General features: G+C 45.4%; 1 pseudogene across 1 annotated transcript in view; it reads right to left on the reverse strand.

The window, feature by feature from the left end:
* The window catches only part of LOC144888581 (sterile alpha motif domain-containing protein 9-like), a 72,606-nt pseudogene extending 61,040 nt beyond the window's left edge, over positions 1 to 11,566 (reverse strand). The window contains exon 1 of the transcript XR_013621149.1: positions 11,421 to 11,566. The product of XR_013621149.1 is annotated as a sterile alpha motif domain-containing protein 9-like (transcript). The remainder of the gene's footprint in view (positions 1 to 11,420) is intronic.
* Positions 11,567 to 11,823: the final 257 nt, after the last annotated feature.

Here is an 11,823-nt window from a genome sequence, read left to right on the forward strand (position 1 = left end):
CCAAATTGGCCGGCAAAGAAAGTTTTCGCTGGGTTCAAACTTTCTTTCTTGAAGGGGGGGAGTATTACATATTTATGTGAATGTATGTGAATTACCATTCAGGTCTTTGCTTATCCGTGTGTAGTATATTAAGTTGTTGTGGTTGTAGTTGTTGTGTAGTTGTTGTGGTTGGAGGGTCAGGAGCCCTTCTGAAAGAGTGGCCAGAAACGGAAGGGACCGGAAACGGAAGAGGAAAAGACACAAGGAAAAAAGGACGGGGATTCTTCTTCCTCGCCCCGCTCCGACAAAAGGTGGGATCGACCTTGCGCTGCGTGGAAAAGCGGCGTTCCGAAGCCTGTCTGGCGAGAGGAATTACCGGGACGTGTACCTGCCCGGTGGAGACGTCAGGTTGACGTGGGGCCGTGCATCGACCCCGCGTCTGGCATCGTTCGCGGCACGGTCTAAACAGACGCGTGCGGGTCGCACGTTGGGGCCTAACGCGCCTTGCAAGCGGCGTGGGGTTTGGCTTGCTCTACCGTACCCGCTTCGCGTGGCCACGAGGGGCTGCAGCCACGGTGCCTGGTACGATACCTGCCCGGTGGAGAAACGTCCACCCGGGGTTCGTTCAACCGCCCGAGTGCGGCGACGCGACCAGTATCTTGGTCGGGAGGGGCCCAGAGACATTGTGAGGAGCAGAGACCGAAAGGGGGTTGTGAGTACTCACCGGGACACACATATATAAGATGGCCATCTTACTCATAGGGAAGTGCTTGTGAATTGGGAATTGTTGATGGTTGTGTATTGTTGATTGCTCGGGGAAGATCTCCGTGGTTGTGTCATTGAAATTGTATGGTATCATTACCATTGGAAATATATCCTTGAACATCAGTTGTCTCCTGGGTGAAATTCATATGGATTGCGTGGCAAAAGCGCATATATAATACAGCTTGCTGGCGGAGTTCCTCTCATGGTCCGGGGGCCACCGAGACCAGGTATTCACCGAGGGGACCACGTAACAATACTAGCAACGTTCAGCTCGCTACGCTCGAACCACCACACGTTGCTGCAGAGGCACGGACTTGTTTAAACTGAGGATAATGACTTTATTGAACTTGAGTTGCTATGATTTACACCAATCATAAGACAAACATTTCCTAATACAAACATTTGTTTTGTATAAATGTATTTGTAATATTGGTGATATTATTTATATGTAATTTATTTGCAATCAAAAAATGTCCAAGTGGTGCAAAGCTCCAACGTCTAAATGGCCAAGGGTCAAAGCTGTCTAATCGGTCTGAAGGGTGCAGGGGGTCTAAATGGTGTTGAGGTCTAAGTGGTCGAAAGGGACTTAAGGAGTGTAAAGGCTTAAATGGTATATAAGGTTGGAATGGTGAAGGGATCTCAAGGTGTCTAAAGTATTGAAAGGGTCTTCAAAGTAAAAGTGGTCTTGAGGATCTTTCGGGTCTTGAGGATCTTGGGGTTTAATGGGTCTAAAGGGTCTTTTGGGTCTTACAGGTCTTCAGGGACTTTTGGGTCTTCTGGGTCTTTTGGTTGTTGTGTTGTATCCCTGTTCTTAATTTTCCCAGTGTGTACCCCAGTTTAGAATAGGTACACGGTATCCCCGCATGTCGTAATAGGTGACTAGAAGGATTGGCGTCAGGAAGGGCATTCGGCCATAAAACATTGCCTCAAAAAGGGAACCATGACAATTCAATTACATATGGGCAGGGTACAGCCCGAAGTACCCCGTGGGGGTCCTCACCCCCTCTTGTCAGAAAGCAAGGTGGGGAACCCGATCGAAGCAAGGGTGGAAATCACTCCAATTATGACAACGAAACGTCTGATGCCCCACGTGGAGATCGGTTTCTGAGGTTTGGGACATAGAATGTGGGGAAAATGACAGGGAGATCAGGAGAAGTGGTGGAAGTATTGGTCAGAAGAAGAGTGGACATATGTTGTGTGCAGGAGACGAGATGGAAGGGAAGTGATGTGAGAATGGTGAAGGGTACGCAGGGACAGAAACACAAGTTTGTGTGGCAAGGGTGCCCGGAAGGCGTGAATGGTGTTGGTGTCCTGTTTTTTGAGGAGTAGACAGTGTGGTGAGTGTGACTCGAGTAAGTGAAAGGTTGATGATGGTGAAAATAATGATTGGAAAGCTCTTGGTGAACGTCATCTCAGGTATGCTCTGCAGGTTGGTCGGAGCGATGAAGAGAAGGACAAGTTCTGGTGTGCGATAGAGAAGCTGATGGAAAACGTGAAAGATGAGGAAATTGTTGTGGTAGGAGGAGACCTAAATGGACATGTGGGAAGGAGTATAGATGGTTTTGAGGGAGTTCATAGGGGTTACGGTTATGGTGTGAGGAATGGAGAAGGTGAAAGGATTTTGGAGTTTGCTGATGGAGCTGATTTGTTGTTTTGTAATACTCAGTTCCAGAAAGAGGATAATAAGCTTGTTACATACACATCAGGTGGATCGACGACAACCGTTGACTACCTGATGGTGCGTAGGCGAGATAGGGGGCACCTCTGGGACACAAAGGTGATCCCGGGGGAGGAGGCTGTTTCACAGCACCACTTAGTTGTCTGCGACATAAGGGTGAAAGGTGTGAGGAGAGCTCGGCGGGTGAAGTACCAACCGAGAATGAAGGTGTGGAGGTTGAAAGAGGTGACAGTAAGGGAGGCATTAAAAGAGAGGCTGAGTAGGGTAGAGGATGATGTGGTTGAGCTTGAAACTGGTTGGATGTCAATGAAAGATAGCCTGTTTAGAGCCATTGGTGAGGTATGTGGATGGACAAAAGGACCAACGAGGCACTCGGAAACATTGTGGTGGGATGATGAATTTGGAAAGAGGCTTGATGAGAAGAGGAAGAAGTTCAAGGAGTGGCAGAAGGCGAATGGTATGGGGGAAGAAAAGGCAGAGCATGAAAGTTATAAGGCAGCCAAGAAGGCTGCAAAGAAAGAGGCAGCAAAAGTGCAGGAGGCATGTAGGAAAATGTTCAGACAACGCTTGGATTCGGAAGAGGGTCAGAGAGTGGTATTCAGGATTGCAAAGCAGATAGCAAAAGAGAGATGCGATGTGATGGGGGTGAGTTGCTTGAAGGATGAATTGGGACAAATCGTTGTGGATCCAGATGGAATTAAAGGGAGATGGAAGAGATGTATGGAAATGCTGTTGAATGCAGATAATGAATGGGACATCAACATCGAGAGTAATCCAGTTTTTGGACCGGCAGAGAAGATAACGGAGAAGGAAGTTGAGCAAGCGATAAAAGCAATGAAGCGTAGAAAAGCAGGAGGGCCGACGGCAGTTGTGGGAGATACGTTGAAGGCAGCGGGAAGTTGGGGTGTGAAGAGAATGACAGAGATCTGTAATCTGGTGGTGAAAGAAGGCCGCATTCCAATGGATTGGGAACTGAGTACCCTCGTCCCTCTATACAAGGGGAAAGGTGACTCTCTGGACTGTGGATCGTATCGAGCGATAAAGTTATTGGAGCATGGAATGAAGGTAATGGAAAGGGTGTTGGAGAGGAGGTTAAGGAAGAAAGTGAAGATCGACGAAATGCAGTTTGGATTTATGCCAGGAAGAGGAACGACAGACATGCTTTTTATTGTAAGGCAGTTGCAGGAGAAGTACATGGAGAAGAGGAAGAAGTTGTTTCTTGGGTTTGTTGATCTGGAGAAAGCATTCAATAGCGTTCCATGCGAAGTAGTGACATGGGCATTGAGGAAGTTATGAGTGGAGGAATGGTTGATCAGAGTGGTGATGGCAATGTACGAGAGAGCGTGCACAGCTGTAAGGACAAAGGACGGGAACAGTGGTGAGTTTGAGCTGAAGGTGGGAATGCATCAGGGGTGGGTACTAAGTCCACTACTATTTGTAGCTGTGATGGAGGTGCTGGCTCGGAATGTAGAGGAGGGTTTGCCGTGAGAGTTGTATGCAGATGATCTGGTGTTGATGGCGGAAAGTATGGATGGACTGAAGGAGAAGATGAATAAGTAGAAGGAATGTATGGAGACAAAATGTCTGAAGGTGAATATAAGAAAAACGAAGTTGATGGCAAGTGGTAAAGCATGTGGTGAAGTGGAAAGAACTGGGAAGTGACCTCGTGCTGTGTGCAGGAAGGGTGTCAGAGTGAACTCCATTCAATGTACAATGTGCGCTGAGTGGGTTCATCAAAAATGTAGTGGGCTGAGAGGGTCATTAACCAGTGTGGCAGCTACATTTAAATGTCAGGTGTGCACATAGGGAGCTGCAGATGGAGGAAATGTTGAGTTGCATCTTGGAGACAGTGTGAAGCTGGAAGGTGTGAAAACATTTTGCTACCTCTGAGACATGCTGAATGGAGAAGGTGGATCAGACTCAGCAATTCTTGCTGGAGTGAGATGTGCATGGAAGAAGTTTCGGGAACTGAGTGGTGTGCTGACGAGGAGGGGAGTGTCGTTGAAGCTGAAGGGAAAGGTGTATGCTGCATGTGTGAGAAGTGTTATGATTTATGAAAGCGAGACATGGGTAATGAATGTAGAGCAGCAACGAAGGCTGGAAAGGGTGGAAATGCGAATGGTTCGGTGGATGTGCGGTGTGTCGTTGAGAGAGAGGAAGACAAATGATGAATTGCGAAAGATGATGGGAATATAACCTGTGATGGATGCTGTGAAGAGAAACAGGTTGAGATGGTTTGGTCATGTGTTGAGGAAGGATGAAAGTTACTGGTTGAGAAGTGTGATGGAAATGAATGTCGAAGGAAGTAGAGGACGGGGAAGACCGAGAAAGACTTGAGTAAAGGTGGTGGAAGAGGAAATGCGGGCAAGGGGGTTATCAAGGGGAGATGCAGAAAATAGGGCAAAATGGAGAAGATTGTCATGGGGCCACAAGGCTAACCCCCGCTCTAGCAGGGAAAATGGCCTTAACATGCCTGTTGTTAAAAACATTTCATTCAAAAAACGTGTCTGCGAGCAGTTCGCATGGAAGTAAGAATTCAGTTCAAAACTATTATTAAGTTAAATTAAAAAAAACAACCTCAGAATGAGAATTACAGCGTCACTTAAATAAATGTATATATACACTTGTAAAATCGCAACATGTACTACATCTTGTCAGATTTAATTCCAGATTTGGAGATTATTTCGTTTACAGCATCAAATCCACATATCCGAATCCAGATTTTGCTGATATTGTTACGTTTGTTGGGGGTAAGCAGTGATTAGTTTAGTCCAGGTAGAATTGCATAGATTGGTGTGCTCCGACTGTCGCGAAGAAGAAGAACCACCTCAATGTACTTTTAGTAGGGACTTTGTATTAGACCAGACTGTCGGGTTAAGTTTGTATTTTCGTCCCCATTACGAGGAGTGGGGTATGTTAATTAGCTCAGGGATTATGGGTAATTATCCCTTGTACGTCGTTACCTCTGTAATTTATTTCCTATGTCCCGTTTTGGCACCACACCGTAGACACGTAGCCACACAATCACCCATATTTAAACGCCCAAATAAAAACATACCAGAAGTCATACATCAAGCCCTACCACTGACAACCCCGACTTGGGAAGCGCACAGGTTGGGCAGGCTGAGGCCACACCACGAGGAGCCGTGATTGGGCGGGGTTTTTGATTGACGGGAAGGACTGGTAAGAAGCACACACTGATTGGTGAAGCACGAAAGATGGCATCAGAGCAGTGTGTACAAAGTAGTTGGAGCGGCGGACATTTTCCCTTCTCGTTCTGGATGCCATAGTGAACGGTCGTTGTTGCTCCTCTCCTCCCCCTTCTGGGATTTGGGTCTGGCAGTGATGGTTGTGTGCCGGCATCTTCTCCTCGTCCCCTTGTTCGTCTGGCGTCTGGGCATTGAGAGCGAACGTTCCCTCTTGAGCCTCTTGTTACCCAGCGCTCACGAAGCAAAAACCAGGATTAAGCATTCAAGTGCGTACGTGTGCCATGTGCTGTGTCTGCATTTTAAAAATTCATTTTCTCGGCAACCGTTGGTCCGAGTGACATGAAATTTTCACCATAGGAGGGCCTCCGCCTGTAGAATATTTTAATGATTATTATGACGTCATATCTCTTGTGGTACAGGTGCTATTATGGAAAAACTTCGCACCTCTATATCTCTGAAACCACTCCATGGAAAAAATTGAGACCTGGCTCATTGTCAACTACTCCCCATGGGGAATAAGATATGTAATGATGATGTCATCGGTGCTTTCGTTATGACATCATAATTTGACAAATACAACACATCCATCCGATCATGATAAAAAAAAATTCAGCAACTGTTGGTCTAATAGACACGAAAATTTCACCATAGGAGCGCCTCCTCCTTTAGAATATTTTAATCATAATCATGACATCATAGGTCATGTGGTACAGGTGCCATCTTGGAAAAACCGAAAAATGTTGCACCTCTATATCTCCAAAACCGCTGCATGGAAAAAATTTCAACATGGCTCATTGTAAAGAACGGGAAATAGGTGTTGTTAACGATGACATCATTGGTTCCATAATTATGATGTCATAATTTGACAGGGAAAACGCTTATTCTGATCAGATTGAAATGTATTGAGCGTGATCTCTGCAACAATTATATTTGAGAATATAAATTTATGATGTCATCGCTCACGTGGTCTTGCAGCCATATTGGATCAAAGAAGAAAAATGTAAAAAAACAGAAGAGTTGGCTCGCAACAAGTTGACTGCGCAGCGTAAGTATTCTATGAATACCATCTAGTTCCAAAAAGAGATAGTGGACGGTTGTGCTTCGGTCTCTGCACAGGGAGGCTTCATCGCGAGCGCCGTGTTCCGGCATCGGGCTGGTGTTCGTGAGATGGAAGAGCCACGGACGGAGAGCTGCGGTTTTCCCCAAGCAAGAACGACGAGCTGCGCGACAACTCCTGTTTGTTTCGCGCGCGAGGCCCGGAGTGAGCGTGACACGCCTCAAGGCCTGGTTTTTACTGCCCACGCACTGTGCGGAAGAGTTTAGGGCCACTAGGTTTCATGATTTTGGAGTTATGGAGGAGACGGACGGACGGACGGACACTGCCTTTTATTATTGTAGACTAGCAAAAGTACCCGGCGTTGCCGGATAACGAGTCGTTTCCTGACGGGAATATGATATACGCAAGCTGGGTCCATCATCTTGAGGGAATTTTAAAATTCCCTCTACAGTGGGTGCAGGTACAGTGGACTCTGATGGAGTGGAGTGATACCCTATTCCCTGCAAGTGGGAATGAAGTAAAAAATTATTTTTAGGTTTATGAGGATTTTCCCTGTTTTCCAACTGGTGGAACTTGTTAGCCGATGTCTGTGACTTAGGGGTGTGCTACGATGACCACGACAGCACTTGGATTCCGGCTCCAGATCGAGTGGCCCGAATAATCCTCTAGGATTCCAAATAATCCTCTTCCTCGGTATAATAAGGGCTCAAAAGGGGGTCCTCATGCTCTTCCTGATATGCAAGTATTCGCCCGACACACTGTCCATATGAGTCCTGCTCTACTGGCAAAAGTTGCAGCTCCAACATGGCTTGCAATTGTGCGAGTATCGCTTTGCGCCGCCTCGCTCTGCAACACACGCACAATTGGTCCCCGCTCTCTTTGTGCACCGAACAAGACGTCGTGAGAAGAATCGCACCTGGTCCTTCGATCGTTCGTTCTGCACTCCGCATGCAGCAACTATAAATGTCGATAGAAAAACCCGGACACACCGTGCGACGACGACCCGAAAACGCCGAGAGAGACGCCACGAGCACGAGCCCTCGCGATGTATTTATGAGAAATCACTGCGATGTAAAAATTGCACCTCGTTCCTTCCTGGCACAGCGGGAGTACGAAACAAAGGCTCCCTCAGCAGCCGGCGGAGATTTATTTGCACGATTGGGGGGGGGGGGGGGGGGAGGGAGGGGGGACTGGACAATTTGGGGGAAAAAAAGTTCCCCTCGATACTGAACGAAAAACACATGCGTACACACACATACATACACACATGCACAAACACGCGTATGCACACGCACATACACAAACACGCGTGTGCACGCACACATACACACACATGCACAAACACACACACACACACACACACACATGTACACACACACACGCACGTACATACATACACGTACACACATGCACAAACACGCGTGTGCATGCGCACATACACACACACACACACACACACACACACACACACACACACACACACGTACATTCATACACGTACACACACACACACACAAATACATTTTAGGGGTACTGGTGCTTGTCATGGGGGGTGTGGGTTTGAGCTATGTCTGTCTGCATGCCAAGATAACAGTACTTTGCACCCATCTCCTTTGCTAAAGCTTTACCAACTGTCAATAAACACTCCTTCATTCTCTGTAATTGGATACCGTGAAATGGGGTGAATAGGTCCTTGCACACACACACGTGCACGCACACACACACACGTGCACACACACACACACACACACACACACACACACACACACACGTACATTTATACACGTACACACACACACACACAAATACATTTTAGGGGTACTGGTGCTTGTCATGGGGGGTGTGGGTTTGAGCTATGTCTGTCTGCATGCCAAGATAACAGTACTTCGCACCCATCTCCTTTGCGAAAGCTTTAACAACTGTCAATAAACACTCCTTGATTCTCTGTAATTGGATACCGTGAAATGGGTTGAATAGGGACAGCAAGATGAATAGGGACACAAACTGAAAAAGGTTGGGAAACTTTTTTCGCTGAAAATTGATAAACATACTGATTTGTTGATATTTGGGTTGAAAGTGTTCTCTTGTTTTAAAAAAAAAAGCAACTTATCGTCCCTATTAACCCCATATATGGGTTAAATAGGAATAAATAGGATTTTTATGGCTGTCCCTATTCACCCCGTTTTACGGGTGAATAGGGACAGTCACTAATACAAAAAAAACAAGCGTTACGCCTAGGTCCCCCGTCGGTGAAGTGATGTGAGTTGACAAAGTGGAAGACGCAAGGCGGCCATCTTGGATTTTGACGTGGCGACCCAATTTTCAATAGCGTTCTCCCTTATGCGTAGATACACCCACACACCAGATTAGAAGTTGGTACTTCGCTTATTTTTCAAGATATTCCGCTCACAAGGTTCAGACTTACATGACGGCGGCCATCTTGGATTTTGACGTGGCGACCCAATTTTCAACAGGGTTCTTCCTTATGCCTCGATACACCCACACACCAGATTTTAAGTCCGTACTTCGCTTATTTTTCAAGATATTTCGCTCACAAGGTTCAGACATATATATGGTGGCGGCCATCATGGATTTTGACGTGGCGACCCAATTTTAAACAGCGTTCTTCCTTATGCCTAGATACACCCACACACCAGATTATAAGTCGGTACTTCACTTATTTTTCAAGATATTTCGCTCACAAGGTTCAGACATACATGGCGGCGGCCATCTTGGATTTTGACGTGGCGACCCAATTTTCAACAGGGTTCTTCCTTATGCCTCGATACACCCACACACAAGATTTTAAGTCCGTACTTCGCTTATTTTTCAAGATATTTCGCTCACAAGGTTCAGACATATATATGGTGGCGGCCATCTTGGATTTTGACGTGGCGACCCAATTTTCAACAGCGTTCTTCCTTATGCCTAGATACACCCACACACCAAATTAGAAGTTGGTACTTCGCTTATTTTCCAAGATATTCATCTCACAAGGTTCAGACATACATGGCGGCGGCCATCTTGGATTTTTACGTGGCGACCCAATTTTAAACAGCGTTCTTCCTTGTGCCGAGATACACCCACACACCAGATTTTAAGTCCGTACTTCGCTTATTTTTCAAGATATTTCGCTCACAAGGTTCAGACATATATATGGTGGCGGCCATCTTGGATTTTGACGTGGCGACCCAATTTTCAACAGCGTTCTTCCTTATGCCGAGATACACCCACACACCAGATTAGAAGTTGGTACATCGCTTATCTTTCAAGATATTCAGCTCACAAGGTTCAGACATACATGGCGGCGGCCATCTTGGATTTTGACGTGACGACCCAATTTTCAATACCGTTCTTCCTTTTGCCGAGATACACCCATACACCAGATTAGAAGTTGGTTCTTCGCTTATTTTTCAAGATATTCAGCTCACAAGGTTCAGACATACATGGCATCAGACATACATGGCGGCGGCCATCTTGGATTTTGACGTGGGTTGCACCCGCACACCAAATTCGAATGCGGTCCTTCGCTTACGCACGCACGCATGCACGCATGGACGGACGGACGGACACACGGAAGGAGGGGAAAACCATAGTCCCCCTTTCGCTCCGCGGTGCGACGGGGGACCATAATATAATCAAGAAATAGGGACAGTTTGGAGAAACTTTTTATCCCATATTTTTTTTCATTGGCACCGTGGTTTATATTATGGGTGCATATTATGTGCATCCATCTGAGCTATCAATTTAGCAATAAGTTGGAAACTCAGGATTGTTTCTTGATTATTATTTTTTTGTATTAGTGACTGTCCCTATTCACCCCTAAAACGGGGTGAATAGGGACAGCCATAAAAATCCGATTTATTCCTATTTAACCCATATATGGGGTTAATAGGGCCTATAAGTGGCTTTTTTAAAAAACAAGAGAACACTTTCAACCAAAATATCAACAAATCAGTATGGTTATCAATTTTCAGCGAAAAAAGTTTCCGAACTTTTTTTCAGTTTGTGTCCCTATTCACCTTGCTGTCCCAATTAACCCCATTTCACGGTACCTGATTTACCACCTATTTACTCAAGATACGCCGCACACCAACTTTTTGGTTGCAGGATATCTCAAAAAGTTATGGACAATGGGGATGAAATTTGCTTGACAGTTTTGGTGTGTGACAAGGACGAAATCATTAGATTTTGGTGAACATCCAAATCCGGATGCTATAATTTTGTCGACGAATCTTCACCATGGAGAGATAGGGACAAAAACTATATATAGCACGATATCTCAAAAAGTTGTGGACGGATTCCGCCGAAACTTAATGAACAGGTTGTGTGTGTGACAAGGAAGAATTGACTCCGTTTTGGTGAAGATTTGAATTAGAATCTGCACACGAGAATTTTAAAAGTGATTCTTCACCATTGAGTGAAAGGGTCAGCAGAAACGTTATGGAGCATGACGTAGAAAAAAATGGTGGACGAATGATGACAAAATGAAACTATTATTTAAATTATTAATAAAAACCCAACATTTTATCGTATTTTAAAGTTTTAAACACTTAAATTAACTACAACGTACAATCATGTACGTTGTAGTAACTACAACGTACGTACATCATGAACGTACGTACATACACCATACACGTACGCACAACGTACGGGCACCATCAAACATATTTTTCAGCGTCGACTATCATCACAATCCGTTTCAAGGATCTTTTTTTTCTCTCACACTCACAGTTCATGTTGCGACGACCATGTACGGAGCAACCAGGTATCTGGACGTCCGAAGAAACCAGAGGGGACGATTAGGTGTTTCCAGGAAATTGCTTATTTTGTGACTTTGAGGTGTGACGTGATGAACAAGAAAAACAGGTTAAATGCATGGGCGGCCACACCCCAGGACCATGCGAATCATTTCTCATCAGTGACGTCGATGGGTTTTCTTCCTTTTATTTTTCCCCCAATTTCAAAATATCTTCACTCTGTGTCTTGTCCAAGATGCCTTCGTTTTGACACATTGTTGAACTTTGTCACAATATTATACACATGTACAAATTCAAAATTGATATTAATTTAAAACTTGCTTCATTTAAACAGGTAATCATATATTCGTCACTATTGTAAGTTTACAACTACTG

The sequence above is a fragment of the Myxine glutinosa genome, chromosome 13 (assembly GCF_964187855.1).
Source record: "Myxine glutinosa chromosome 13, kmMyxGlut1.1, whole genome shotgun sequence".
Classification (NCBI taxonomy): domain Eukaryota; kingdom Metazoa; phylum Chordata; class Myxini; order Myxiniformes; family Myxinidae; genus Myxine; species Myxine glutinosa.